The following is a 25732-nucleotide window of genomic DNA, read 5'->3' on the forward strand; positions in this document are numbered from 1 at the left end:
ATTTACCCGACAAAATTAATTAAAAACTCAGCCATAGACGCCCAAGAGAGATCCGGTTTACTCTAGGTCCGCTAGATGGCAGACAGAGTAAACCGGAACGTCGAAATTGACGAGCAGACAGCCAGATGGCGTCAAATCGAAATGTCTGCAAACGGTAGCTGAGGCCATACGATTATTATTTTTATTATTACCCTGATCTTTTCAGTGACAGTTTTACAAATATTTGCGAGAGTAATTTTGAGTCACATCTACGATCTCAAATGAATTACAAGATGTGACCTTGTAGTTAAGTCCTGTTAGAGTTGTTAAACTGCGTTCAAGTTCCGCTAGATCCGCAAACCTCGCGTCCCCATCGGGCTCAGCGTAAAAGCTGCTTGGCTCCTCGACCAGCCTGCATGCCCAGTCGCACAACACCTCCCTTGACTCTATCAGTAACAAGTTTCGTAGCCGTGATCTTTTCAGTACCAGATATAGAAATTTTTGCGAGAGAAATTTTGGCTCACATCTACGGTACGATCTTTGCTGCCATCACTGACAACAATTAATTTATATTAAACATGATCTCCAAGTCGTTTGTGCAAACATTCTAAACACACATCCAGATAAATTTGCGATTTAGAAAATCTGATAGCTCAGTCTGAACCTCCTTTACCCCCTGTGGGAGAGGGCGGTAGAATAACACCCACAGTATCACCAGCCTGTTCCCCCTGTGGGTGGGGGCGGTAGAAAAACACCCACGGTATCCCCTGCCTGTCGTAAGAGGCGACTAAAAGGGGCCCCAGGGACTCTGAACTTTGGAGCGTGGGTTGGCGACCACGGGGCCCTCAGCTGAGTCCTGGCATTGCTTCCACTTACTTGTGCCAGGCTCCTCACTTTCATCTATCCTATACGACTACTCTTGGTCAACTCTTGTTATTTTCCGACCCCGACGCTATTAGGTTTGCGAGGGCTAGGGAGTCTTTCATTTTCACGCCCTTCGTGGCACTTGTCTTTCTTTGACCGATACCTTCATTTTTCGAAGTGTCGGATCCCTTCCATTTTTTCATCTGATTAGTGTTATATAGAGGATGGTTGCCTAGTTGTACTTCCTCTTAACACAACAATCACCACCACCACCACCTCTCAACTCAGGCCCCGCAGGGGCTCTGAACTTTGGAGCGTGGGTTGGCGACCACGGGACCCTCAGCTGAGTCCTGGCATTGCTTCCACTTACTTGTGCCAGGCTCCTCACTTTCATCTATCCTGTCGGACTCCCTTAGTCAACTCTTGTTCTTTTCCGACCCCGACGCTATTAGGTTTGCGAGGGTTAGGGAGTCTTTCATTTTCACGCCCTTCGTGGCCCTTGTCTTCCTTTGGCCGATATCCTCATTTTTCGAAGTGTCGGACCCCTTCCAATTTTCCGTCTGATTAGTGTTATATAGAGGATGGTTGCCTAGTTGTACTTCCTCTTAAAACAATAATCACCACCACCACCTCTCAACTCGGAAACGTGGATTTGCGACCACGGGGCCCTTAGCTGAGTCCTGGCATTGCTTCCACTTACTTGTGCCAGGCTCCTCACTTTCATCTGTCCTATCCGACCTCCCTTGGTCAACACTTGTTAGCCCCAAGGGCTCTGAAATTTGGAGCGTGGGTTGGCGACCACGGGGACCTTAGCTGAGTCCTGGCATTGCTTCCACTTACTTGTGCCAGGCTCCTCACTTTCATCTATCCTATCCGACCTCTCTTGGTCAACTCTTGTTCTTTTCCGACCCCGACGCTATTAGGTTTGCGAGGACTAGGGAGTCATTTTCACGCCCTTCGTGGCCCTTGTCTTCCTTTGGCCGATATCTTCATTTTTCGAAGTGTCGGACCCCTTCCATTTTTTCCGTCTGATTAGTGTTATATAGAGGATGGTTGCCTAGTTGTACTTCCTCTTAAAACAATAATCACCACCACCAACACTTGTTATTTTCCGACCCCGACGCTATTAGGTTTGCGAGGGCTAGGGAGTCTTTCATTTACACGCCTTTCGTGGCCCTTGTCTTCCTTTGGCCGATATCTTCATTTTTCGAAGTGTCGGACCCCTTCCATTTTCTTTCCTCCCTCATTAGTGTTATATAGAGGATGGTGGCCCAGATGTACTTCCACTTAATACAGCAATCACCACCACCCCTGATACGTTCACTTTTTGATGTGTCAGATTATGTCTATTTTTCTCTCTGATTTGTGTTATGTAGAAGATGGTTGGTCATTCACTGGGATTGGCAAACCATTGTTTGAGAAAATCCCGAAATAATAAGGAACAATGTTACAGAGCACGTATATCATCATAATTTCATTAATGAATCTGAAAGCTATAATAACCAGAATTTTGCTTGTAAGCCGTCAACAATACAGTTCAACAGGTGGTGGTGGTGATTTTTTTAAGAGTGGTGAAGCCTATTAGATCAGTGCGCAAATATATGTACAGTATAAACTTTATTACGACCATGCCCGCACGATACCAATCCACGTTCGTTGTTACGGTAATTACTTCAAATAAACATGTAAATGCATGTACGCCTGTGGGTGGGGGCGGTAGAATAACACCCACGATATCCCCTGCCTGTCGTAAGAGGCGACTAAAAGGGGCCCCAAGGGCTCTGAACTTTGGAGCGTGCGTTGGCGAGCACGGGGCCCTTAGCTGAGTCCTGGCATTGCTTCCACTTACTTGTGCCAGGCTCCTCACTTTTATTTATCCTATCCGACCTCCCTCGGTCAACTCTTGTTCTTTCCGACCCCGACGCTATTAGGTTTGGGAGGGCTAGGGAGTCTTTCATTTTCACGCCCTTCGTGGCCCTTGTCTTCCTTTGGCCGATATCTTCATTTTTCGAAGTGTCGGACCCCTTCCACTTTTTCTCTCTGATTAGTGTTATATAGAGGATGGTTGCCCAGTTGTACTTCCTCTTAAAACAATAATCACCACCACCTTACCGAGTTGTACTTCCTCCTAAAGCAAATTCACCACCAAGATCACCACAAAATACACCAGCAGGACCATTCTTTAGATTAAAAGTCAATATAAGACCCACGACCGCAAGCTACCATGAACTATCAGCTCTGTAGCCTCGTATGTCGGAGAGCAGATCTTAAGAAGAAGCAAGCACTTTCTCAACATACTACGGATCCTAGTTCTTCAGACGGCCCACCTGGAACTTTTTAGTCATCAACTATGAAAATAAAGAGTGGTATAACCGGACTGCATCTACCACTTCTGTTATAAATACCGCCCCAACTCAACACACAATATCCATGCAAACCTCGGAACACTCGACAAAGGAAGGGAAGTTCTGCTTAAAGACACAAGCCGCAAGGGCTCTGAACTTTGGAGCGTTGTACTTTCTCTTAAAACATTAATCACCACCACCACGTTAACGGCACAAGTCCCATGGCACATCCCTTGCCTATATTAGTTACAGGATTCATAACCCTGATCTTTTCAGTGACAGTTTTACAAATATTTGCGAGAGTAATTTTGAATTACAAGATCTGACCTTGTAGTTAAGTCCTGTTAGAGTTGTTAAACTGCGTTCAAGTTTCTCTAGATCCGCAAACCTCGCGTCCCCATCGGGCTCAGCGTAAAAGCTGCTTGGCTCCTCGACCAGCCTGCATGCCCAGTCGCACAACACCTCCCTTGACTCTATCAGTAACAAGTTCCGTAGCCGTGATCTTTTCAGTACCAGATATATCAATTTTTGCGAGAGAAATTTTGGCTCACATCTACGGTACGATCTTTGCTGCCATCACTTACAACAATTAATTTATATTAAACATGATCTCCTAGTCGTTTGTGCAAATTTTCTAAACACACATCTGGATAAATTTGCGATTTACAAAATCTGATAGCTCAGTCTGAACCTTCTTTACCCCTGTGGGAGAGGGCGGTAGAATAAGACCCACAGTATCACCAGCCTGTTCCCCCTGTGGGTGGGGGCGGTAGAATAACACCCACGGCAAACCCTGCCTGTCGTAAGAGGCGACAGATGGGGTCCCAGGAGCTCTGAACCTTGGAGCTTGGGTTGGCGACCACGGGGCCCTTAGCTGAGTCCTGGCATTGCTTCCACTTACTTGTGCCGGGCTCCTCACTTTCATCTATCCTATCCGACCTTCCTTGGTCAACTCTTGCTCTTTTCCGACCCCGACGCTATTAGGTTTCCGAGGGCTAGGGAGTCTTTCATTTTCACGCCCTTCGTGGCCCTTGTCTTTCTTTGTCCGATATCTTCATTTTTCGAAGTGTCGGTTCCCTTCCATTTTCTCCTCTGATTAGTGTTATAAAGAGGATGGTTGCCAAGTTGTACTTCCTCTTAAAACAATAATCACCACCACCACCTCTTCTCCGAACGCGACGGTATTAGGTTTGCGAGGGCTAGGGAGTCTTTCATTTTCACGCCCTTCGTGGCCCTTGTCTTCCTTTGGCCGATACCTTCATTTTTCGAAGTGTCGGACCCGTTCCATTTTTTCCCTCTGATGGGTGTTATACAGAGGATGGTTGCGTATTTGTACTTCCTCTTAAAACAATAATCACCACCACTACCACCATCACCATCAGACCCGTTCCATTTTTCCTCTCTGATTAGTGTTATATACAGTAGAGGATGGTTGGCTAGTTGTACTTCCTCTTAAAACAATAATCACCACCACAACCACCCCAGGGGCTCTCAACTCGGAAATCCCCCTGTGGGTGGGGGCGGTAGAATAACACCCACGGTATTCCCTGTCTGTCGTAAGAGGCGACTAAAAGATGCCTCACGGGCTCTGAACTTTGGAGCGTGGTTTGGCGACCACGGGGCCCTCAGCTGAGTCCTGGCATTGCTTCCACTTACTTGTGTCAGGCTCCTCACTTTCACCTATCCTATCCGACCTCCCTTGGTCAACCCTTGTTCTTTTCCGACCCCGACGCTATTAGGTTTGCGAGGGCTAGGGAGTCTTTCATTTTCACGCCCTTCGTAACCCTTGTCTTCCTGTGGCCGATATCTTCATTTTTCGAAGTGTCGGACCCCTTCCGTATTTTCCCTCTGATTAGTGTTATATAGAGGATGGTTGCCCAGTTGTACTTCCTCTTAAAACAATAATCACCACAACCACCTCTCAACTTGGAGACGTGGATTTGCGACCACGGGGCCCTTAGCTGAGTCCTGGCCTTGATCCCACTTACTTGTGCCAGGCTCCTCACTTTCATCAATCCTTTCCGACCTCCCTTGGTCAACACTTGTTATTTTCCGACCCCGACGCTATTAGGTTTGCGAGGGCTAGGGAGTCTTTCATTTACACGCCTTTCGTGGCCCTTGTCTTCCTTTGGCCGATATCTTCATTTTTCGAAGTGTCGGACCAGTTCCATATTTTTTTCTCCCTGATTAGTGTTATATAGAGGATGGTGGCCCTGATGTACTTCCACTTAATACAGCAATCACCACCACCCCTGATACCTTCACTTTTTGATGTGTCAGATCGTGTCTATTTTTCTCTCTGATTTGTGTTATGTAGAAGATGGTTGGTCATTCAGTGGGATTGACAAACCATTGTTTGAGAAAATCCCGAAATAATAAGGAACAATGTTACAGAGGACGTATATCATCATAATTTCATTAATGAATCTGAAAGCTATAATAACCAGAATTTTGCTTGTAAGCCGTCAACAATACAGTTCAGCAGGTGGTGGTGGTGATTATTTTAAGAGTGGTGAAGCCTATTAGATCAGTGCGCAAATATATGTACAGTATAAACTTTATTACGACCATGCCCGCACGATACCAATCCACGTTCGTTGTTACGGTAATTACTTCAAATAAACATGTAAATGCATGTACGCCTGTGGGTGGGGGCGGTAGAATAACACCCACGTTATCCCCAGCCTGTCGTAAGAGACAACTAATAGGGGCGTCAGAGACTCTGAAATTTGGAGCATGGGATGGTGACCACGGAGCCCTCAGCTGAGTCCTGGCATTGCTTCCACTTACTTGTGCCAGGCTCCCCTCTTTCATCTATCCTATCCGACCTCCGTTGGAAGACTCTTGTTCTTTTCCGACCCCGAAGCTATAAGGTTTGCGAGGGCTAGGGAGTCTTTCATTTTCACGCCCTTCGTGGCCATTGTCTTCCTTTGGCCGATATCTTCATTTTTCGAAGTGTCGAACCCCTTCCATTTTTTCTCTCTGATTAGTGTTATATAGAGGATGGTTGCCCTGTTGTACTTCCCCTTAAAACAATAATCACCACCACTTTACCAAGTTGTACATCCTCCTAAAGCAAATTCACCACCAAGATCACCACAAAATACGCCAGCAGGGCCATTCTTTAGATTAAAAATCAATATAAGACCCACGACCGCAAGCTACCATGAACTATCAGCTCTGTAGCCTCGTATGTCGGAGAGCAGATCTCAAGAAGAAGCAAGCACTTCCTCAACATACTACGGATCCTAGTTCTCCAGACGGCAGCCTCAGGGGCTCTGAACTTTGGAGCGTGGGTTGGCGACCATGGGGCCCTTAGCTGAGTCCTGGCATTGCTTCCACTTACTTGTGCCCGGCTCCTCGCTTTCATCTATCCTATCCGACCTCCCTTGGTCAACCCTTGTTCTTTTCCGACCCCGACGCTATTAGGTTTGCGAGGGCTAGGGAGCCTTCCATTTTCACGCCCTTCATATCATTGTCTTTCTTTGGCCGATACCTTCATTTTTCGAAGTGTCGAACCCTTCGATTTTTTCTCTCTGATTAGCGTTATATAGAGGATGGTTGCCTAGTTGTTCTTCCTCTTAAAACAGTAATCACCACTCTTCAGACGGCCCACCTGGAACTTTTTAGTCATCAACTATGAAAATAAAGAGTGGTATAAACGGACTGCAACTACCATTTCTGTTATAAATACCGCCCCAACTCAACACAGAATATCCATGCAAACCTCGGAACACTCGACAAAGAAAGGGAAGTTCTGCTTAAAGACACAAGCCGCAAGGGCTCTGAACTTTGGAGCGTTGTACTTCCTCTTAAAACATTATTCACCACCACCACGTTAACGACACAAGTCCCACAGCACATCCCTTGCCTATATTAGTAACAAGATTCATAACCCTGATCTTTTCAGTGACAGTTTTACAAATATTTGCGAGAGTAATTTTGAGTCACATCTACGATCTCAAATGAATTCCAAGATCTGACCTTGTAGTTAAGTCCTATTAGAGTTGTTAAACTGCGTTCAAGTTTCGCTAGAACCGCAAACCTCGCGTCCCCATCGGGCTCAGCGTAAAAGCTGCTTGGCTCCTCGACCAGCCTGCGTGCCCAGTCGTACAACACCACCCTTGACTCTATCAGTAACATGTTTCGTAGCCGTGATCTTTTCAGTACCAGATATATAAATTTTTGCGAGAGAAATTTTGGCTCACATCCACGGTACGATCTTTGCTGCCATCACTGACAACAATTAATTTATATTAAACCTGATCTCCAAGTCGTTTGTGGAAACATTCTAAACACACATCCAGATAAATTTGCGATTTACAAAATCTGATAGCTCAGTCTGAACCTCCTTTACCCCCTGTGGGAGAGGGCGGTAGAATAACACAGACAGTATCACCAGCCTGTTCCCCCTGTGCGTGGGGCGGTAAAATAACACCCACGGCAAACCCTGCCTGCCGTAAGAGGCGACAGATGGGGCCCCAGGGGCTCTGAACCTTGGAGCTTGGGTTGGCGACCACGGGGCCCTTAGCTGAGTCGTGGCATTACTTCCCTTGTGCCAGGCTCCTCACTTTCATCTATCCTATCCGACTTCCTTTGGTCAACACTTGTTATTTTCCGACCCCGACGCTATTAGGTTTGCGAGGGCTAGGGAGTCTTTCATTTACACGCCCTTCGTGGCCCTTGTCTTCCTTTGGCCGATATCTTCATTTTTCGAAGTATCGGATCCCTTCTACTTTTCCCTCCGATTAGTGTTACATAGAGGATGGTTGCCCAGTTGTACTTCCTCTTAAAACAATAATCACCATCACCATCACCTCAACTCGGAAACGTGGATTTGCGACCACGGGGCCCTTAGCTGAGTCCTGGCACTGCTTCCACTTACTTCTGCCAGGCTCCTCACTTTCATCTATCCTATCCGACCTCCCTTGGTCAACTCTTGTTCTTTCCGACCCCGACGCTATTAGGTTTGCGAGGGCTAGGGAGTCTTTCATTTACACGCCCTTCGTGGCCCTTGTCTTCCTTTGGCCGATATCTTCATTTTTCGAAGTATCGGATCCCTTCTACTTTTCCCTCCGATTAGTGTTACATAGAGGATGGTTGCCCAGTTGTACTTCCTCTTAAAACAATAATCACCATCACCATCACCTCAACTAGGAAACGTGGATTTGCGACCACGGGGCCCTTAGCTGAGTCCTGGCACTGCTTCCACTTACTTCTGCCAGGCTCCTCACTTTCATCTATCCTATCCGACCTCCCTTGGTCAACTCTTGTTCTTTCCGACCCCGACGCTATTAGGTTTGCGAGGGCTAGGGAGTCTTTCATATTCACGCCCTTCGTGGCTCTTGTCTTCCTTTGGCCGATATCTTCATTTTTCGTAGTGTCGGACCCCTTCCATTTTTTCTCTCTGATTAGTGTTATATAGAGGATGGTTGCCCAGTTGTACTTCGTCTTAAAACAATAATCACCACCACCTTACCGAGTTGTACTTCCTCCTAAAGCAAATTCACCACCAAGATCACCACAAAATACACCAGCAGGACCATTCTTTAGATTAAAAATCAATATAAGACCCACGACCGCAAGCTACCATGAACTATCACCTCTGTAGCCTCGTATGTCGGAGAGCAGATCTCAAGAAGAAGCAAGCACTTTCTCAACATACTACGGATCGTAGTTCTTCAGACGGCCCACCTGGAACTTTTTAGTCATCAACTATGAAAATAAAGAGTGGTATAACCTGACTGCATCTACCATTTCTGTCATAAATACCGCCCCAACTCAACACAGAATTTCCATGCAAACCTCGGAACAATCGACAAAGAAAGGAAAGTTCTGCTTAAAGACACAAGCAGCAAGTTCTCTGAATTTTTGGAGCGTTGTACTTCCTCTTAAAACATTAATCACCACCACCACGTTAACGACACAAGTCCCATAGCACATCCCTTGCCTATATTAGTAACAAGATTCATAACCCTGATCTTTTCAGTGACAGTTTTACAAATATTTGCGAGAGTAATTTTGAATTACAAGATCTGACCTTGTAGTTAAGTCCTGTTAGAGTTGTTAAACTGCGTTCAAGTTTCTCTAGATCCGCAAACCTCGCGTCCCCATCGGGCTCAGCGTAAAAGCTGCTTGGCTCCTCGACCAGCCTGCATGCCCAGTCGCACAACACCTCCCTTGACTCTATCAGTAACAAGTTTCGTAGCCGTGATCTTTTCAGTACCAGATATATAAATTTTTGCGAGAGAAATTTTGGCTCACATCTACGGTACGATCTTTGCTGCCATCACTTACAACAATTAATTTATGTTAAAAATGATCTCCAAGTCGTTTGTGCAAATTTTCTAAACACACATCCGGATAAATTTGCGATTTACAAAATCTGATAGCTCAGTCTGAACCTCCTTTACCCCCTGTGGGAGAGGGCGGTAGAATAACACCCACAGTATCACCAGCCTGTTCCCCCTGTGGGTGGGGGCGGTAGAATAACACCCACGGCAAACCCTGCCTGCCGTAAGAGGCGACAGATGGGGCCCCAGGGGCTCTGAACCTTGGAGCTTGGGTTGGCGACCACGGGGCCCTTAGCTGAGTCCTGGCATTGCTTCCCTTGTGCCAGGCTCCTCACTTTCATCTATCCTATCCGACTTCCTTTGGTCAACACTTGTTATTTTCCGACCCCGACGCTATTAGGTTTGCGAGGGCTAGGGAGTCTTTCATTTACACGCCCTTCGTGGCCCTTGTCTTCCTTTGGCCGATATCTTCATTTTTCGAAGTATCGGATCCCTTCTACTTTTCCCTCCGATTAGTGTTACATAGAGGATGGTTGCCCAGTTGTACTTCCTCTTAAAACAATAATCACCACCACCACCACCATCACCATCAGACCCGTTCCATTTTTCCTCTCTGATTAGTGTTATATACAGTAGAGGATTGTTGGCTAGTTGTACTTCCTCTTAAAACAATAATCACCACCACAACCACCCCAGGGGCTCTCAACTCGGAAATCCCCCTGTGGGTGGGGGCGGTAGAATAACACCCACGGTATTCCCTGTCTGTCGTAAGAGGCGACTAAAAGAGGCGTCACGTGCTCTGAACTTTGGAGCGCGGTTTGGCGACCACGGGGCCCACAGCTGAGTCCTGGCATTGCTTCCACTTACTTGTGTCAGGCTCCTCACTTTCACCTATCCTATCCGACCTCCCTTGGTCAACCCTTGTTCTTTTCCGACCCTGACGCTATTAGGTTTACAAGGGCTAGGGAGTCTTTCATTTTCACGCCCTTCGTAGCCCTTGTCTTCCTGTGGCCGATATCTTCATTTTTCGAAGTGTCGGACCCCTTCCGTATTTTCCCTCTGATTAGTGTTATATAGAGGATGGTTGCCCAGTTGTAATTCCTCTTAAAACAATATTCACCACAACCACCTCTCAACTTGGAAACGTGGATTTGCGACCACGGGGCCCTTAGCTGAGTCCTGGCCTTGATCCCACTTACTTGTGCCAGGCTCCTCACTTTCATCAATCCTTTCCGACCTCCCTTGGTCAACACTTGTTATTTTCCGACCCCGACGCTATTAGGTTTGCGATGGCTAGGGAGTCTTTCATTTACACGCCTTTCGTGGCCCTTGTCTTCCTTTGGCCGATATCTTCATTTTTCGAAGTGTCGGACCCGTTCCATATTTTTTTCTCCCTGATTAGTGTTATATAGAGGATGGTGGCCCTGATGTACTTCCACTTAATACAGCAATCACCACCACCCCTGATACCTTCACTTTTTGATGTGTCAGATCGTGTCTATTTTTCTCTCTGATTTGTGTTATGTAGAAGATGGTTGGTCATTCACTGGGATTGACAAACCATTGTTTGAGAAAATCCCGAAATAATAAGGAACAATGTTACAGAGGACGTATATCATCATAATTTCATTAATGAATCTGAAAGCTATAATAACCAGAATTTTGCTTGTAAGCCGTCAACAATACAGTTCAGCAGGTGGTGGTGGTGATTATTTTAAGAGTGGTGAAGCCTATTAGATCAGTGCGCAAATATATGTACATTATAAACTTTATTACGACCATGCCCGCACGATACCAATCCACGTTCGTTGTTACGGTAATTACTTCAAATAAACATGTAAATGCATGTACGCCTGGGGGTGGGGGCGGTAGAATAACACCCACGTTATCCCCTGCCTGTCGTAAGAGACGACTAATAGGGGCGTCAGAGACTCTGAAATTTGGAGCATTCGATGGTGACCACGGAGCCCTCAGCTGAGTCCTGGCATTGCTTCCACTTACTTGTGCCAGGCTCCCCTCTTTCATCTATCCTATCCGACCTCCGTTGGTCAACTCTTGTTCTTTTCCGACCCCGAAGCTATAAGGCTTGCGAGGGCTAGGGAGTCTTTCATTTTCACGCCCTTCGTTTCCATTGACTTCCTTTGGCCGATATCTTCATTTTTCGAAGTGTCGGACCCCTTCCATTTTTTCTGTCTGATTAGTGTTATATAGAGGATGGTTGCCCTGTTGTACTTCCCCTTAAAACAATAATCACCACCACTTTACCGAGTTGTACTTCCTCCTAAAGCAAATTCACCACCAAGCTCACCACAAAATACACCAGCAGGGCCATTCTTTAGATTAAAAATCAATATAAGACCCACGACCGCAAGCTACCATGAACTATCAGCTCTGTAGCCTCGTATGTCGGAGAGCAGATCTCAAGAAGAAGCAAGCACTTCCTCAACATACTACGGATCCTAGTTCTCCAGACGGCAGCCTCAGGGGCTCTGAATTTTGGAGCGTGGGTTGGCGACCATGGGGCCCTTAGCTGAGTCCTGGCATTGCTTCCACTTACTTGTGCCAGGCTCCTCGCTTTCATCTATCCTATCCGACCTCCCTTGGTCAACCCTTGTTCTTTTCCGACCCCGACGCTATTAGGTTTGCGAGGGCTAGGGAGTCTTCCATTTTCACGCCCTTCATATCCTTGTCTTTCTTTGGCCGATACCTTCATTTTTCGAAGTGTCGAACCCTTCCATTTTTTCTCTCTGATTAGTGTTATGTAGAGAATGGTTGCCTACTTGTTCTTCCTCTTAAAACAGTAATCACCACTCTTCAGACGGCCCACCTGGAACTTTTTAGTCATCAACTATGAAAATAAAGAGTGGTATAACCGGACTGCAACTACCATTTCTGTTATAAATACCGCCCCAACTCAATACAGAATATCCATGCAAACCTCGGAACACTCGACAAAGAAAGGGAAGTTCTGCTTAAAGACACAAGCCGCAAGGGCTCTGAACTTTGGAGCGTTGTACTTCCTCTTAAAACATTATTCACCACCACCACGTTAACGACACAAGTCCCACAGCACATCCCTTGCCTATATTAGTAACAAGATTCATAACCCTGATCTTTTCAGTGGCAGTTTTACAAATATTTGCGAGAGTAATTTTGAGTCACATCTACGATCTCAAATGAATTACAAGATCTGACCTTGTAGTTAAGTCCTATTAGAGTTGTTAAACTGCGTTCAAGTTTCGCTAGAACCGCAAACCTCGCGTCCCCATCGGGCTCAGCGTAAAAGCTGCTTGGCTCCTCGACCAGCCTGCGTGCCCAGTCGTACAACACCTCCCTTGACTCTATCAGTAACATGTTTCGTAGCCGTGATCTTTTCAGTACCAGATATATAAATTTTTGCGAGAGAAATTTTGGTTCACATCTACGGTACGATATTTGCTGCCATCACTGACAACAATTAATTTATATTAAACCTGATCTCCAAGTCGTTTGTGGAAACATTCTAAACACACATCCAGGTAAATTTGCGATTTACAAAATCTGATAGCTCAGTCTGAACCTCCTTTACCCCCTGTGGGAGAGGGCGGTAGAATAACACCCACAGTATCACCAGCCTGTTCCCCCTGTGCGTGGGGCGGTAAAATAACACCCACGGCAAACCCTGCCTGTCGTAAGAGGCGACAAATGGGGCCCCAGGGGCTCTGAACTTTGGAGCATGGGTTGGCGACCACGGGGCCCTTAGCTGAGTCCTGGCATTGCTTCCCTTGTGCGAGGCTCCTCACTTTCATCTATCCTATCCGACTTCCTTTGGTCAACACTTGTTATTTTCCGACGCCGACGCTATCAGGTTTGCGAGGGCTAGGGAGTCTTTTATGTACACGCCTTTCGTGGCCCTTGTCTTCCTTTGGCCGATATCTTCATTTTTCGAGGTGTCGGACCCGTTCCATTTTTTCCCTCTGATGGGTGTTATACAGAGGATGGTTGGCTTAGTTGTACTTCCTCTTAAAACAATAATCACCACGACCACCACCACCATCGGACCCCTTCCATTTTTTCTCTCTGATTAGTGTTTTATAGATTATGGTTGGCTAGTTGTACTTCCTCTTAAAACAATCACCACCACCACCTTTCGGACCTCCCTTTTTTCAGCTCTTGTTCTTCTCTGAACGCTATTAGGTTTGCGACGGCTAGGGAGTCTTTCATTTTCACGCCCTTCGTGGCCCTTGTCTTCCTTTGGCAGATATCTTCATTTTTCGAAGTGACGGACCCGTTCCATTTTTTCCCTCTGATGGGTGTTATACAGAGGATGGTTGGCTAGTTGTACTTCCTCCTCAAACAATAATCACCACCACAAGCACCCCAGGGGCTCTCAACTCGGAAACGTGGATTTGCGACCACGGGGCCCTTAGCTGAGTCCTGGCATTACTTCCACTTGCTTGTGCCAGGCTCCTCACTTTCATCTATCCTATCCGACCTCCCTTGGTCAACACTTGTTATTTTCCGACCACGACGCTATTAGGTTTGCGAGGGCTAGGGAGTCTTTCATATTCACGCCCTTCGTGGCCCTTGTCTTCCTTTGGTCGATATCTTCATTTTTCGAAGTGTCGGACCCCTTCCATATTTTCCCTCTGATTAGAGTATTATAGAGGATGGTTGCCTAGTTGTACTTCCTCTTAAAACAATAATCACCACCACCACCGGCTAGGGAGTCTTTCATTTTCACGCTCTTCGTGGCCCTTGTCTTCCTTTGGCCGATATCTTCATTTTTCGAAGAGTCGTATCCCTTCCATTTTTTCTTTCTGATTAGTGTTATATAGAGGATGGTTGCCTAGTTGTACTTCCTCTTAAAACAATCACCACCACCACCACCTTAGCTCAGTCCTGGTATTGCTTCAAACATATTGTGCACTGTTCCTAATTTTTATTTTTCTGATCCGTCGTCATCCCCCTTTGCGCAAGGGCGGTAAAATAACACCCACGGTATGCGCTGGGGCTCTGAACTTTGGAGCGTGGGTTGGCGACCATGGGGCCCTCAGCTGAGTCCTGGCATTGCTTCCACTTACTTGTGCCAGGCTCCTCACCTTCATCTATCCTATCCGACCTCTCTTGGTCAACTCTTGTTCATTTCCGACCCCGACACTATTAGCTTTGCGAGGGCTAGGGAGTCTTTCATTTTCAAGCCCTTCTTTTCCCTTGTCTTCCTTTGGCCGATATCTTCATTTCACGAAGTGACGGATCCCTTCCCTTTTTCCCTCTGATTAGTGTTATATAGAGGATGGTTGCCTAGTTGTACTTCCTCTTAAAACAATAATCACCACCACTCTGAACTTTGGAGCGTGGGTTGGCGACCACGGCCGCCTGTGGGTGGGGGCGGTATAATAACACCCACGGTATCCCCTGCCTGTCGTAATAGGCGACTAAAAGGGGCCCCAGGGGCTCTGAAGTTTGGAGCGTGGGTTGGCGACCACGGGGCCCTTAGCTGAGTCCTGTCATTGCTTCCACTTACTTGTGCCAGACTCCTCACTTTCATCTATCCTATCCGACCTCCCTTGGTCAACACTTGTTCTTTTCCGACCCCGATGCTATTAGGTTTGCGAGGGCTAGGGTGTCTTTCATCTTCACGCCCTTCGTGGCCCTTGTCTTCCTTTGGCCGATATCTTCATTTTTCGAAGTATCGGATCCCTTCCATTTTTCCTCTGAGTAGTGTTATATAGAGGATGTTTGCCTAGTTGTACTTCCTCTTAAATCAATAATCACCACCACCACCACCTTCCACTTACTTGTGCCAGGCTCCTCACTTTCGTCTATCCTATCCGACCTCCCTTGGTCAACTCTTGTTCTTTTCCGACCCCGACGCTACTAGGTTTGCGAGGGCTAGGGAGTCTTTCATTTACACGCCTTTCGTGGCTCTTGTCTTTCTTTGACCGATATCTTCATTTTTCGAAGTGTCGGATCCTTTCCGTTTTTCCCTCTGATTAGTGTTATATAGAGGATGGTCGCCCAGTTGTACTTCCTCTTAAAACAATAATCAACAGCACCACTTCTTGTGATGAAACAGCAGACCTCGAAGATGAAGATCAATTACAAGAAAAAGACTTATTACTATTTTATGAGCTCACTGACAAAAAGAAGATTCAGTGGTGGCGATCAGCGCCGTTTTCTCCTCCTGAGCAAGAATGGTAACCACAGCCGAGTGAAAGTGAACTGCTGTCTCCTCGCACGTATTTTAATAGGTACATTCCCAATAAAATTATAGATACATTTGTAGTGATGACCAATATGTATGCTGTACAGAAGGGTGTCTCAAATTTTGCACCCACAACGTCATGTAAATTTGAAATTTTGCTGAGACTGCACATAATGGGCAACCTAAAATATCCCAGAGTAAACATGTATTGGGATATTTCAACAGGTCTACCAATATTCCGAGAAAATATGGATGTAAATAGGTTTTTCCGTTTACGAAATATTATTCACTTGGTGAATATACTTGATCATGATTCGAATAACAGGGATAGGTTTTACAAGTTCCGTCCAATTTACGACACTGTCAGGGCGCGTTGTTTAAAACTTACTCTGGAACATAAATTATGTGTTGACGAACAAATTATTCCCTTCAAAGGAAAGCTGGATGTAAAACAGTATATTCGAAGGAAGCCATCGCCTTGGGGAGTAAAAGTGTTTCATTTGTGCGGGAGAAGTGGAATAACTTACGACTTCCTTATTTATTTATCAAGGCACGACTACGGAGATTGATAGACAGTTGGGTCATGGAGCTGCAGTTGTTCTTCATTTAGCTAAGAGGATCACAGGTAAAAATCATGAGCTTTATTTTAACAACTTCTTCAAATCCTACCATCTTCTTCAAATGTGCAAAAGAAAGAACATCCTTGCTGCCGGTACTGCAAGAATAAACCGATTCTCAAATCCTTCTTTGCTATCTGATACTGAAATGAAGAAGAAAGACAGACGAGATGGTGATGTTATACTCACCAAATGGTTGGATAACAAGCCAGTGCTTATGGCGTCAAACGTTTGGGGAAGGGGACACAAGATGAAGCCAAACGATGGGAGAGAAAGAAAAAGGAATACGTAAAAGTACCTAGGCCAGAGATTGTCTCAAAGTATAATATGTGCATGGGAGGGGTGGACAAATTGGACTTCCTGATTACACTGTACAGAAGGTCACGTAAGTGGACACTTCGTCTTATAACAGATGCAATAGACCTTGCATTAGCAAATTCTTGGCTGGAGTACAAGCGTGATGCTAATGAACTAGGTTTACATCAAAGAAAAACACTTGACTTGCTCCATTTCCGGCAAGCTGTAGCAGATTCTCTCATAGAGTCACAGAGACAAGCCCAAAGAAAGAGCGGTCGCCCAGCAACAACAGACGAGGTCACAAGTCCTAAACAGCCAAGACGCGATTCAGGAACTCCCGTTCCAGATGTCTGATATGATGGGATCCATCATCTCCCACAAATGGATGGACTAAAGGAGGCATCAAAATGCAAGTTTGAAGGATGTAAAGAGAAGACACATGTCCGCTGCGGGAAATGTCATCGTCATCTTTGTCTAACCAAAGAAAGAACTTGCTTCAAGAAGTACCACAACAAATAAACAGTTGTATGAAAGTAACATTTATGAGGTATTACCATGTAAAATTTGTTCATTTCCATGGAAATATAAGTCTCAAGTGGAACAATAATTGTAACACTATCATATATCCGTCACCTGCTAAAACAACCATTCAGTAATTTTGTCCATAAAAAATGAACATTGAGGATCTGGCATACCTGAAGGTCTGTGACCATGAAATTTGGTCTGGAGGCTATTTATGGTCCCAGTATTGATAAGGAATCAAACTTTTTTTCTAAAAGCAATAAAATTCATGACTCAAAGGGTTAAAACAATAATCACCATCATAATCTTTGGAGCATTGGTTTGTGACCACGGGGCCGCCCCCTGTGGGTGGGGGCGGTAGAATAACACCCACGGTATCCCCTGCCTGTCGTAAGAGGCGACTAAAAGGGGCCTCAGGGGCTCTGAACTTTGGAGCGTGGGTTGGCGACCACGGGGCCCTCAGCAGAGTCCTGGCATTGTTCCACTTACTTGTGCCAGGCTCCTCAATTTCATCTATCCTATCCGACCTCTCTTGGTCAACTCTTGTTCTTTTCCGACCCCGACGCTATTAGGTTTGCGAGGGCTAGGGAGTCTTTCATTTTCACGCCCTTCGTGGCCCTTGTCTTACTTTGGCCGATATCTTCATTTTTCGAAGTGTCGGACCCCTTCCATTTTTCCGTCTGATTAGTGTTATATAGAGGATGGTTGCCTAGTTGTACTTCCTCTTAAAACAATAGTCACCACCACCACCTCCTGGCATTGCTTCCACTTACTTGTGCCAGACTCCTCACTTTCATCTATCCTATCTGACCTCTCTTGGTCAACTCTTGTTCTTTTCCGACCCCGACGCTATTAGGTTTGCGAGGGCTAGGGGGTCTTTAATTTTCACGCCCTTCGTGGCCCTTGTCTTACTTTGGCCGATATCTTCATTTTTCGAAGTGTCGGATCCCTTCCATTTTTTCGTCTGATTAGTGTTATATAGAGGATGGTTGCCTAGTTGTACTTCCTCTTAAAACAATAATCACCACCATCAAATGATTCTGAACTTCGGAGCTTGGGTTGGTTAACATGGGGCGCTTAGCTGATCCCTGACATTGCTTCCAATTAGTTGTGCCAGGTACCCTACCTTCATCCACCCTATCCCGCTTCCCTTGGCCAACTCTTTTTCTTTTCCGACCCAGACGGAATTAGAGCACTAGAACCCCCTGTGGGTGGGGGCGGTAGAATAACACACATGGTATCCCCTGCCTGTCGTAAGACGCGACTAAAAGGGGCCTCAGGGGCTCTGAACTTTGGAGCGTGGGTTGGCGACCACGGGGCCCTCAGCAGAGTCCTGGCATTGTTCCACTTACTTGTGCCAGGCTCCTCACTTTCATCTATCCTATCCGACCACCCTTGGTCAATTCTTGTTCTTTTCCGACCCCGACGCTATTAGGTTTGCGAGGGCTAGGGAGTCTTTAATTTTCACGCCCTTCGTGGCCCTTGTCTTACTTTGGCCGATATCTTCATTTTTCGAAGTGTCGGATCCCTTCCATTTGTCCCTCTGATTAGTGTCATATAGAGGATGGTTGCCCAGTTGTACTTCCTCTTAAAACAATAATCACCACCACCACCACCACCACTAGAGCACTAGAGGCTTTTCCCCCTGTGGGTGGGGGCGGTAGAATAACACCCACGGTATCCCCTGCCTGTCGTAAGAGGCGACTGAAAGGAGCCCCAAGGGCTCTGAACTTTGGAGCGTGGGTTGGCGACCACGGGGCCCTTAGCAGTGTCCTGGCATTGCTTCCACTTACTTGTGCCAGGCTCCTCACTTTCATCTATCGTATCCGACCTCTTTTGGTCAACTCTTGTTCTTTTCAGACCCCGATGCTATTAGGTTTGCGAGGGCTAGGGAGTCTTTCATTTTCATGCCCTTCGTGGCCCTTGTCTTCCTTTGGCCGATATCTTCATTTTTCGAAGTGTCGGACCCCTTCCATACTTTCACTCTGATTAGTGTTATATAGAGGATGGTTGCCTAGTTGTACTTCCTCTTAAAACAATAATCACCACCACCACCACCGCACTAGAGGCATAGGGAGTCTTTCATTTTCACACCCTACGTGGCCCGAGCCTTCTTTTGCACGATATCATTATTTTTCGAAGTGTTGGAAAATTTCCATTTTTTTCTCTCTCTGATTAGTATTAAATAGAGATTTGTTGCCTAGCTGTACTTTATCTTAAAATAAAAATACCACACAAAATGTGTGCCTAGTTTTACTTTCTCTTAAAACAATAATTACCACCACCACCACTATCACCACTGCCTCTCAAAAAAAAATCACTACCACCACCGCTACCCTTCTCAATCACATGAAGCAACCTTCATTTTTAAATGGTGGATCGGTTCACGTTTCCGTTGACTTGCGTTGACAGAGGAAGTCTACCAACCTATACTTCCTAGTAAACCATTGATCACCATTATTTCCACTCCTTGGTTGATCTAATGTTCGCCATGTACTGGTCGTTGTTGTGATTGCGGTAGTATAACAAGGCAAAATTGTTCAGATTACATTAGTACCTTCCTCTTGTACAATATTGCCTACGTCAAACCAAATGGAGGAAGACTTCATGCCAGATGTATGCCATTATCAATTAGAACTAAAGCTTTAACATCATCACAAGCAACACTGATTACCAAACGCAGCACATGTGATTTTATACATGATACAAGATATACTTCAATGTGTGTTACGTGGTTTCCACCTTGTTCCTCGATAATTTATTCTACATATTGATTTCCAGTTTTCTCCGGTAGTACGGCTGCAGAAGGCCAACAGGTAGAATATGTAAATGTATACAAAAGTAAAAATGTAAATGAAGGTCTCTTTGATTTTCACCGACCTAAGGAGGAAGCTACAGGCACGAAGATATGTAAAATGCATACATGGACTGAAAAATTTCTTCAAGAGACTGGAAGAACACAGAGATACATGACGCTCACCGAAGGAAAACCTGTGGCGCGTATTACAAGTAAATAGGAAAGGAATTCTAACACTGAGAGTTCTACTACGAGCGATACGAACTGTGGAGAATCGCTATCTTACCCAACTACCCAAGGGTTGAAAGGAAGCGAAGCAATTAGATCATGCACTTCTTCAGGAAACGGAGCTGAAAGCATACAATGATCTGATGACGACAGACGAAATTTAATTGGCTTATCTCAACACCATTACAACAAGGTCTCCCTGTGGGTGGGGGTGGAAGAATAACACCCACGGTATCCCCTGCCTGTCATCTACCCTATCTGACCTCTCTTGGTCAACTCTTGTTATTTTCCGACCCCGACGCTATAAGGTTTGCGAGGGCTAGGGAGTCTCATTTTCCCGCTCTTCGTGGCCCTTGTCTTTCTTTGAACGAAAACTTCATTTTTCGAACTATCGGATCCCTTCTATTTTTCCCTCTGATTAGTGTTATGTAGAGGATGGTTGCCTAATTGTATTTCCTCTTAAAACAATAATCACCACCACCACCACTTACAACAAGGCCGGTCGAAGTTTTTCTTCAACAACAGCGAAGGAAGCGAAGAAAAACTAAAGAAGAACACTGATGGACCAGACGTGAACGAGCAGGCCAACACAATAGCAGAATATTCTGCTCTGTAATATGATGATAACTGCGATGTGACCTTGATCAAATCAAGTACAATTTCAGGTGCGACCAACAGCGAAGAGCTGCCTGATACTGCTGAAGGGCAGTACGATTACATTGTGAGCTATGACGAGTTGGACAACGTATTAAAGAAGTTGAGCGATCCGGGTGGTATTAAGGTCACACTTATATTTCCAGGACATAACGTACTCATAGCCATTGTGATCACAGTTCAGAGATAACAACACAACACGGTAAGTCATCCGCTTTATATGCGACAGTGGATTAATCAAGGGTATTTAAATTACTAGTGTACTGTTACTCAGGGAACGCACGTTTACTTTTGACCCGTTAGTAATTTTTCGGCCTAATTGCATATTTTTTGTTTTTTTTCGTACTGCTTTTCCACATTCCTTAATTTAATTTTTTTTCAATGCCTTTTCCAATGATTTGTTCAGAGAGAATCATTACCTAGTTGTACATCGTCTAAAAACAAATTCACCACGAAGACCACAACAAAATTCACCAACACGACCATTCCTTAGACTAAAAATCAATATAGGACGTACGACCGCAAGGAACCTAGTACTACCAGCTCATTACCATCGTATTTCGAAGAGCAGACCTCAATGAGAAAGGTACCTCTTTGGGTGGGGGCGGTAGAAAAACACACACGGTAACCCCTGTCTGTCGAAAGAGGCGACTAAAAGGGGCCCTGCGGCTCTGAACTTTGGAGCGTGGGTTGGCGAACACAGGGTCCAGAGCTGAGTCCTGGCATTACTTCCACTTACTTGTGCCAGGCTCCTCACTTTCATCTACCCAACCCGATCTCCCTTGGTTACCACTTGTTCTTTTCCGACCCCGACGGTACTACGTATGGAGGCCTAGGGAGTCTTTATTTTCATGCCCTTGGTGGCCCTTCTATTCCTTTGACCGATATCTTCACTTTTCGTGTCGGATCCGTTACATATTTTCCCTCTAGTGAGTGTTATATAGAGGATGGTTGCCTAGTTGTACTTCCTTTTAAAACAATAATCACCACCCCTGTGCGTGCGGGCTGTAGAATAACACACACGGTAATAAAACTTGCCTCTCGTAAGAAGCAACTGAAAGGGGCCCCAGGAACTCTGAACTTTGGAGTGTGGGTTGGCGACCACGGGGCCGTTAAATGATCACTCCGTGAGTAGGGGACCCCTGTGGGTGGAGGCGGTAGAATAACACCCACGGTATCCCCTGCCTGTCGTAAGAGGCGACTAAAAGGGGCCCCAGGGGCTCTGAACTTTGGAGCGTGGGTTGGCGACCATGGGGGCCCTCAGCTGAGTCCTGCCATTGCTTCCACTTACTTGTGCCAGCTCCTCACCTTCATCTATCCTATCCGACCTCCCTTGGTCAACTCTTGTTCTTTTCCGACCCCGACGCTATTAGGTTTGCGAGGGCTAGGGAGTCTTTCATTTTCAAGCCCTTCTTGGCCCTTGTCTTCCTTTGGCCGATATCTTCATTTCACGAAGTGACGGATCCCTTCCCTTTTTCCCTCTGATTAGTGTTATATAGAGGAAGGTTGCCTAGTTGTACTTCCTCTTAAAACAATAATCACCACCACCACTGTGAGTAGGGGCGGTAGAATAACACCCACGGTAATCCCTGCTTCCACCTGTTGGTGGGAGTAGTAGAATAACACACACGGTATCTCCTGCCTGTTGTAAGAGGCGACTAAAAGGGGCCCCGGGGGCTTTACCCCCTGTGGGTGGGGGCGGCAGAATAACGCCCACGGTATCCCTTGCCTGTCGTAAGAGGCGACTAAAAGGGGCCCCAGGGGCTCTGAACTTTGGAGCGTGGGTTGGCAACCACGGGGCCCTCAGCAGAGTCCTGGCATTGCTTCCACTTACTTGTGCCAGGCTCCTCACTTTCATCTATCCTATCCAACCCCCCCTGGTCAACTCTTGTTCTTTTCCGACCCCGACGCTATTAGGTTGGCGAGGGCTAGGGAGTCTTTCATTTTCACGCCCTTCATGGCCCTTGTCTTCCTTTGGCCGATATCTTCATTTTTCGAGGTGTCGGACCCCTTCCATTTTTTCTTTCTGATTAGTGTTATATAGAGGATGGTTGCCTAGTTGTACTTCCTCTTAAACCAATAATCACCACCACCACCACCGGCTAGGGAGTCTTTCATTTTGACGCCCTTCGTGGCCTTTGTCTTTCTTTGGCCGATACCTTCATTTTTCGAAGTGTCGGACTCCTTCCATTTTTCTCTCTGATTAGTGCTGTATAGAGGATGGTTGCCTAGTTGTACTTCCTCTTAAAACAATAATCACCACAACCAACACCACCGGCTAGGGATTATTTCATTTTGACGCCCTTAGTGGCCCTTGTCTTTCTTTGGCCGATACCTCCATTTTTCGAAGTGTCGGACCCCTTCCATTTTTTCTCTGATTAATGTTATATAGAGGATGATTGCCCTGTTGTACTTCCTCTTAAAACAATAATCACCACCACCACCACTCTCAGCTGGTTGAATATGGAGCAGTAATAAATGAGTCTGATTCTTTGTCGGCATAACACGCGCTTGTCCTTCAGCGAGTGGGCGACCTGTTTCCAACCTGAAGGGTGAGTTCTGGCTGGTTCGGAAAATAAAAATGGAAATAACATTGGAAGAGAGAAGAAAATAGTTAGAATATGTTCGCGTCCATTCGTACTGGATTAAAAGCAAAGGATATGTTTTTAATATCTTCGACGCTTGATATGTGTAATTATGAAGATGTATAAAAGTGAACTGACTGGACAGTCTTAATGATATCACGTGTACATTGTAATAATTAATAACTGAATTTATATGTAATTTGAATGGTGCACTCGCAGAAAATTATGTGAATTTATTTTAAGAAATTAATAGGAATTCAGTACCGTACTTCCTACGAGGAGTGGAGTACTACGTTAAAGCGAGTCATTCGCACGCACATTCTCACTTCGCTTCACTTCGCCTCACTTCTAACTGCTGCTCACTTCAGCTTATTTCGTCGCTGAACGTCAGAACAGCCATCGTCAGGGATAGTGGACGCATTTCCGGCGTTCAGCTCATACGTAAATTGTGGCAGCCTAGACAATTGCAATTAGTGTTACCAACAGACGTCGAAAAGATACAGATAACTAATAAAAGTACGAGTTTTTCTATAACGACTTGCAGGTTTGTGCTCAAGACTTTTTCTAATTTATTCTGTACAAGTTTCAGCAAAATCGTCGGGAATTGTAAAGTGGAAGAGGACCTCTACACTATTCATCGCCAGAAGATGGGAGTTCGTGCCAGATACTACACTTATTCCATCATTAATTTCTAAGTCAACGGACCGGCGCCAACAGTGGAGAAATGCAAGGATTTCAATCCTAGAATGGTCGATTGAGGACACCAGGAGTTCAACATTAAGACTACAATATAAGTTAAGTCGAGTACATCTTAGTTATATCTGTTCTTTGTAGCACTTTATTTCTACTCTTATTCTTTCTTTGGTGTGGTCTAGTAGTCTGTAGTTGATTTCTTTTCCACGATATTTCATTGATTATTTCCTAATACGTGAGATAGGACTTGGAGTTTAATTCGTGTACTTGTTCAGATTCCCAACCACGTGTTACTGAGTTCTGAAATGATAGATCAGCCGAAGTTATCCATGTGTTGTCGTAACCATGCTTTCTTATTTTACGAATTTCATTGTATTAGTGAGTTAATCTGTTTTGTAGGAATTTATTGGGATAATATTATCCCTATATTTTTTGATTTCCCGTGATATTTGGATTCACATTTGTGCCTCGTGGTAATTAGAGTATGTCATCTGGATATTAATTCCGGATTGAGATTATGGATTTATTAGGAGTACATGAGCCGTGATATATAATTCTTAATGGTTTATTTAATCATCGAGATGATTTCAAAGGGAGTAAGACTTGTTTCTGGACGATAACATGTTCTTACATAATCCTCTGACTAAACATTGTGTGATATGCGGTTGTGATTAATATTAGTCGTCATTATAATGTTGTTATTTATGTGGAATTAGTACATATGATATGAGTCTTTTGATAGTGAACTGTCACGTGTTAGTGCGACGATATTTTTATACATGATGTTGATCATGGTAGGAAATAGATAATGATTCTTCGAGATTATACGAGGTGTAGTCACTTTGATAACGTCTTCCGATGATGATAATAAGTATATGTCGATCAATGTACTCCAGAATTCTGTCTTAATATTTAGGAATAAGCTTATCCAGATATAACTCATGGAAGTCATTAATTCAACATTTCTAATGTATATATGTATCTTATTGGAGGGCATTAAATTTGGAAAGTAGATTCTCAAATAAATATCTTGATATGATTATAGTTCGATACCAGGTCAGATTTTATCGCCAGAATTCGTACTCACGTGGAGACTTCACATTTTCAATAGACCTAGTGGAGAGTGATGATGTTAATTTGTACACGGACGCGACATGTAAATATTGTAAATATTTCTTCCTTAGAAATTTTCCAGTAGGTAGTTGGTAGAATTAGTATGATTTTCTGATAAGATATTTCATGTGCATTTCAGATGTGATCACAGTACTACTTGAGCAACCGGACAGTGTAGACGTGTGGTAAGGCGAGTGCAGTAAAACATGATTGGTATTGAGCAATATCGTGCGGCGATAGGCGGCTGGCAGAGCAGGCAGAAGAAGACGAAGGGAAATGAAGCGAACAAGAGAGAACTGGGGAAGATTGGTGAACCTATTCTGGCAGCGATGGTGGTAACTATGCTATTAATCATAGGGGGAGTGGAGATGAATCCAGGCCCTAATATGAGCTGAGAAGACTGGGATGGAATCAAATGGCTGATAGGAGATGCCGTAGAAACATATACTGGAGATGCACTGGTAAAGGAATTGAGCAAAGAACAAGCCAATGGTTATGAAGACATGAAGATATGGTTCAAGGAGCAGTGGGGAGCTACGGAGAAAAGAATAGAAGAGA

The sequence above is a fragment of the Anabrus simplex genome, chromosome 9 (genome assembly GCF_040414725.1).
Source record: "Anabrus simplex isolate iqAnaSimp1 chromosome 9, ASM4041472v1, whole genome shotgun sequence".
Classification (NCBI taxonomy): domain Eukaryota; kingdom Metazoa; phylum Arthropoda; class Insecta; order Orthoptera; family Tettigoniidae; genus Anabrus; species Anabrus simplex.